This window comes from Salvelinus sp. IW2-2015, unplaced genomic scaffold (genome assembly GCF_002910315.2).
Source record: "Salvelinus sp. IW2-2015 unplaced genomic scaffold, ASM291031v2 Un_scaffold939, whole genome shotgun sequence".
Taxonomy (NCBI): domain Eukaryota; kingdom Metazoa; phylum Chordata; class Actinopteri; order Salmoniformes; family Salmonidae; genus Salvelinus; species Salvelinus sp. IW2-2015.
Window position 1 is genome coordinate 178,284 of NW_019942657.1, and position 6,187 is coordinate 184,470.

The following is a 6,187-nucleotide window of genomic DNA, read 5'->3' on the forward strand; positions in this document are numbered from 1 at the left end:
CGWGGCAGGAGGAGGACACACAGGAAAAGTATATGGACTCAGACAGAGCGATAGAGAGTGAGAGCTGAGCTAGTGAAATATCAGAAGCCCTCTCCTGAGAAGTGGGCCGCTGTTGCAGATAGCTGATAGCTGAGAGAGAGGCTGTGGGTTACAGCTGCACCGCCGCCCTTCAGTGACAGAATAAACAAAACAAACCTACACAGGAAGAACAAGCTGCTGAGAAACAGGGAACAAAGTGGTGTGGAGGTGAACACAGGAAGTGAGCCAACCGCAGCAGTACTCCAGGCTTCAGGATCAAAGCTTGAAGACTTCAACATGAACGTGGACTCTGACAATTGGGAACCAGGAATTAAACTATAGGATTAGGGTCTGTTATCAAGAGCTTCTGACTGGCAGGATTTTGTGCTGGTGTGTGCAAGGAGAACTCTCTTTGTCTGGGACGTGGCTGTGCTACTGAACCGTGGAAACAAGGCGGGGGGAGGGGGCGTAGGAGGGAGAGTGACTGACAGACCGATTGGGAGGTTGAAGTGGTTGGAAGTGGCAGACAAAGTTGTTGAACAGAGTTTTTTCTGGCGGGGAGGGAGGGAGGGAGGGAAGAGGGAGAGGGAGGAAGGAGAGAGAGAGAGAGAAGAAGAGGGAGAGAGGGATGGTGGTTTCTTCCGCCAGTCCTCTCCGTCGTGCCCAGAGCTTCCAGAGATGAGTCAGAGGAAGCTGACACGACAGATGAATCTGTGGGAGACCCCCGAGGGGTTGACCACGCCCAGCCTGACCCCCACCTCTCCCCACGTCACCTCTGCTAACTCACCTGTGTCCCCTGATCACGACCACACTCGGGGACACGGGAACTCCGTGTTTTTCCGCCGTATGAAGCTCAACCGCAGTATAGAGCGCAGACGGTCGTCTCACTCCCACCTTCCTCTCAGGTATTCATGGTGTCCAAGTAGCCATGCGCAGTTAATAGGCCCTGTGATGTGTGTGTGTGTGGCATCACAATATCTCCCTCCATGATGTGCTTTTCATTGTTGATGAAGCTGTAGAAACATTCATGGTTCAAAAAAGAGAAATCTCTAAACCTAAGAAGTATGTTTCTGTGTACACTTTGGCTAAACTCTCACTAAGCTTCCGTTTGACTGGATCGCTTTGAGATTATTCCTAATCTTGTGTTTGGGGTCATGTGGTTGTCTGTAACGCTAGATTGCTATGGTGCTCTTGTGTGTATATGCAGATCAGCTGTCCTGGGCTGAACTCTTGTTTATACATGTCTGTCTCTCCTTCAAAACGTAATTTATTTAATTAAATTTTTTGGTGGGGTGGATCAGCTTTCATATCGCAGATATTTTGTAGCTTCCATCAAAGTAATTGTCTGCATCATTTCCAATCCCCCATATATATTGTTTTAAATGTCTCAATATCAATTCATTTCTGGGTAACAATAAGTACCTTAGTGAGATTGTTTTAAATTAAAATGGTCAAAAAGATACAAAAATGTCTGCCTGCCTGCCTGCCTGCCTGCCTGCCTGCCTGCCTGTCTGTCTGTCTGTCTGTCTGTCTGGGGTCTGAGTGGGGAGAGGAATACTAGGTGTTATTGGCAGAGAGGTTTGGAACTCTCTTTCTTATTGGTCTGTTACCTAATTTACCGTCTGGTGATGTCAACAGGCAGGCCAAAACTTCTTCCCACCTATGGTTGCAAAATTCCGGGAACATTCAATAAATTCACTGGTTTTCCCAAAATCGCGGTTGGAGGTTTCACGGAATCAGGAGAGAATTAACAGGAAATCCAGACTCCTCACACAGGCAATTTCAGGTTGTCTTTTAAACAGCTCTTACACTAAAAGGGTATTACCATAGTTTTTACAAATTCACAGATTTATTCCAACCTCTTAGTGTGTAAATATATATAAAACACAGYAAAATGCCTTTAATGAAGCATTGATCCAGACAACTTTCTTGTCTCTCTCACTTTGTCTTTCAGTTTTGACTCAGAGAATGMTCCGTCGCCCGGCCGCAGCCCCATGGATTCGCAGGCGAGTCCTGTGCTGGGGCTGCACCCCTCCTTTACCACAGAGGGGTGCAGGAGTCGCGGGGAGCGCAGGGAGTCCTTCCTGTACCGATCAGACTCTGACTATGACATGTCCCCCAAGACCATGTCACGTAACTCCTCCATCAACAGTGAGGGGTGAGTATCAAACCTGGGCGGGGGTTTCAACTTATAAGACTATTCCATTGGTTCCATTGCGCCAGGCAAACTCAATCAAGCCCAGCTAAAGTATTGTGCTATTTGAACCCTGGTTTGGTGAGTATGTACCCCCTTACAATCTCCACTTCCTGTGTTCATCACATGCCATCAAAACCACCTTGGCTAATCCACATGGTTAAAACCACTCTGAGTGAAAGTGGCCTCACTGACAGTCCAGATTTCTGCAACACCATACATTACTCACTATACAATCACAGTCAACCGACTTGGCATTTATGATTATTATGATTATCGCAGTATTATGCAGTATTAGTTCATACTAAAATCTTTTTCGCTTCACACGGGTGTAATTTGTCTTGACCTGCTTCCATTTCAGAAAGATGTTTTTTGGTCAGAACCAAAAGTATTTGGTTTAGATTCAGATAGGGCTATGGATACCATTGGTTCACATATATATCCCGTATGTGTTCCTGTTAACTGTCATAGAGGTTACACTTCAGCGATAACTCTCCATCTATCCTGCTGACTTTACTGTCTCCTTCCTTTGTTCATTTTCTATCTCTCTTTCTACAGGCATGCAGAAGATCTCATAGTCACCCCTTTTGCTCAGGTAAGCACCAGCTCTGCAGTTTGTTGATGAAGTGGTGTACACTTCCTCCTTCCTGCCTAAAGATAGAACATGCAGTYAAGAACTTGAAAGGGGCTAAACTGAGTATGTAGTGAATTTGTCTCGCTCCGCTCTCTGCCCCTCTCCCCGCCGCCCCCACCACCCACCGTCCGTCCATRCCCCAGGTGTTGGCCAGTCTGCGAACTGTAAGAAGCAACTTCACCATCCTCGCCAATGTCACGACACCCACTAACAAGTCAGTAGCATTCCGTCAGCCACGTTACCCTTTCAACCCCTCTTAATGTGGTCACATCTCTCTTGTCTATCGAAGCATGAATGATATCCTCCCACTGTGTCTATATTGTAACTGTGCAGTCCTTATTCTCTCTGGAATKTCAAGAGTTTATTCCCAAAYCACTATATCAACCAATTTTTCACACTTGTGTTTTTTTCATCAGGAATGATTAATTGTGGGTACCTTCATGTGTGTGTAAAATATTACTGCTRTCAGATGTTTTCTTAATAGATTTTAGATGTGTATGAAAACCWAWTTTTTTTGCAAAACGCTATATATCCACTGTTTAGCTGGAATGGAATGTTCGTGTCCTGTATATTTGACTGTGATATGTGCTTGTCTCACCTAGATACTGTATCTTAAGATGAATGCCTCACTAGTCACTCTGGATAAGAGCAGATGCCAAATGACTCAAATGTCAAATGTGTTTTGTTTTACATACAGATATCATATTACTGTATTGAATTATTATAATAGTTATTTTTTATTATATTGATGTCAGAAATGTATCATAAGTACATTTACTTATTTAAAAAATGTAGTTATTTGTTACATTTGACWGTGTAAAACCTAACCGTACTCCTTATTTCTCTGAGAATGAGGCGGATATATAGCATTTTGCAAAAATAAAAACATTATTATTTGTCTCTCTGAAATGAAACGATCAAGTGATAGATTMAAACAAATACATGTCTGTCATTGAACAACCAAATGCCATGATTAGATAGTGAATAAACACCAATCTCTTTCCTCATTTCGTTCAACAATAACAGTTCATTTACCAACATTTCTGAAAATTGATATTTAGTTTTTTTGAATGAAGCTCTTCATATGTAGTTTCAGTAAATATCACATTTCTTCCCTCTATTGGGTCAGAACTGTGTCATATCAGTAGGCTATAATGTGGCAATACTCATCACATTCTGTCTTTATCATGTTCTGCTGAGATCATCATGTCCCCAATGGAAGTCCCTGACTGACTGACTGACTACCTGAAAGACTGCCCTGACTGGCTGACTACCCCGGACTGACGACTACAGACTGACAAGGACAGACTGACCTACCTGACTGACTGGGTATTTACAAGGATAAGAAGTGGTCAATAATGCTAAAATATCTCCTTTGTAACTGCAAGAAACAGGCAGAGCATGAGTTTGGCAGGCTTTTTAGCAGTACGTCAATATGAAGCAGTAAACAATGCACCGTGGAATTATCTAGAGCCATAATTAGTGAGCATGATGCTCTAAGCTCCAAACAGGAATCCTCCCTCACTAGACTGATGCAAGTTAAACCTCCATGTAGAGGAAGAGACAGCTGAGAGCTGAGAGAAGCCTCGCTTAAAGGGAGGCATTTTGTTTTTAATATTATTGGCTACAACAATATTTCAAAAAAGACTGCGATGCAGATCTATGCAAATAGTTTATGATTCCTCACAAATGTTATTGTCCATAATACAGATGAGGTTAAATATGTTTGCTTATCTATTTCCAGTGTTATGTTGTATGCTTCACAATTCATGCCCATATACAACTGGTATGTTCTTAGAGTCCACTAGAGAGCACTCTTTATCATTTCCTCTGATGATGTAATGATCTATTTGTCCCACAGGAGGTCACCAGTGACAAGCCAAACCACTGTTCCCCAGGCAACACTCTCTGGTAGGTTTCCTGCTAAAATGAACTTATAGTCACTACTGATTGGGACACTTCTCCCACACAATCACAGTTTTTGGTAGTGTGCACTCAAGCTTCCAAAAACTCATAAAAATGCACCGATATTAATAGAGAATTTGCAGCACCATGGCCTGGGCTTTCTCAATAATGGATACGATAGGCTGCATTTAATTCTGCAGATGGATTTGAATAAATAAGTGTCAATCTGAAGTCTCAACTGAACAATTCTAAGAAATGACAAATGTAGCAATTTGGCTGATACAGTTCAAAGAAACAGATGCAGAGAATATGACCGTGACACAGACCATATATTATGATACACTATATTATATCAATGCTGAGATCATACCGGTTATAATAATACATACAGCACATTGCCACCGTCTTCTCTCCTGTGTATTGTGTAGATGAGACGTACCAGCAGATGGCAAGGGAGACTCTGGCTGAGTTAGACTGGTGTCTGGACCAGCTGGAGACCATCCAGACCCACCGCAGCGTCGGTGGACATGGCATCCAACAAGGTACTACCACTTCTACCAGTACCATTACCCTACACCATCACTACCACTAGCCAGCACCACCACTACCTGTACCTACACAACCACTACCACTACCCTACACAATCACTACCACTAGCCAGTCACCACCACTACCTGTACCCTACACAACCACTACCACTACCCTACACAACAATCTCACTACCACTAGCCAGCACCACCACTACCTACCCTACACAATCACTACCACCACCCCTACCAACCACTTACCTACACACCACTACCACACCACTACCTACACACCACTACCACTACCACACTACCACCACCACTACTACTTACCACTACCACTAGCCCGCACCACCACTACCATTACCCTACACTACCACTACATACCCTACACAACCGCTACCACTAACCTACACAATCACTACCACTAAGCCAGCACCACCACTACCACTAACTGTACCTACACAACCACTACCCTACACAACCGCTACCACTACACTACCCTACAACATCACTACCACCACCACTACCACTACCCTACACAACACTACCACTACCCTACACCACCACTACCACACCACTACTGACTACCACTACCCAACTAGACCCCACCACACCACCACTACCATTACCCTAAAACTACCACTACCACTAACCACCACCCTACACCACGCCACTACCACTAGCCTACACTACCACTACACTAGCCGCACCACAAACTACCACTAACCCGTAACTACCCCTACCACTACCAACTACCCTACACAACCACTACCACTATCACTACACCACCACTACCACTATCCTACACTACTACAACCACCACCACTACACACTACCCTACACCACCACTACACACCAACACACCACTACCCTTACACCACCACTACCACTACCACTAACCACTAC

At 44.1% G+C, this 6,187-nt stretch overlaps 1 pseudogene; it reads left to right on the forward strand.

Annotated features, from left to right (window-relative positions):
* Positions 1–641: 641 nt before the first annotated feature.
* Positions 642–6,187, forward strand: part of LOC112069228 (3',5'-cyclic-AMP phosphodiesterase 4C-like) — a 57,983-nt pseudogene continuing 52,437 nt past the window's right edge.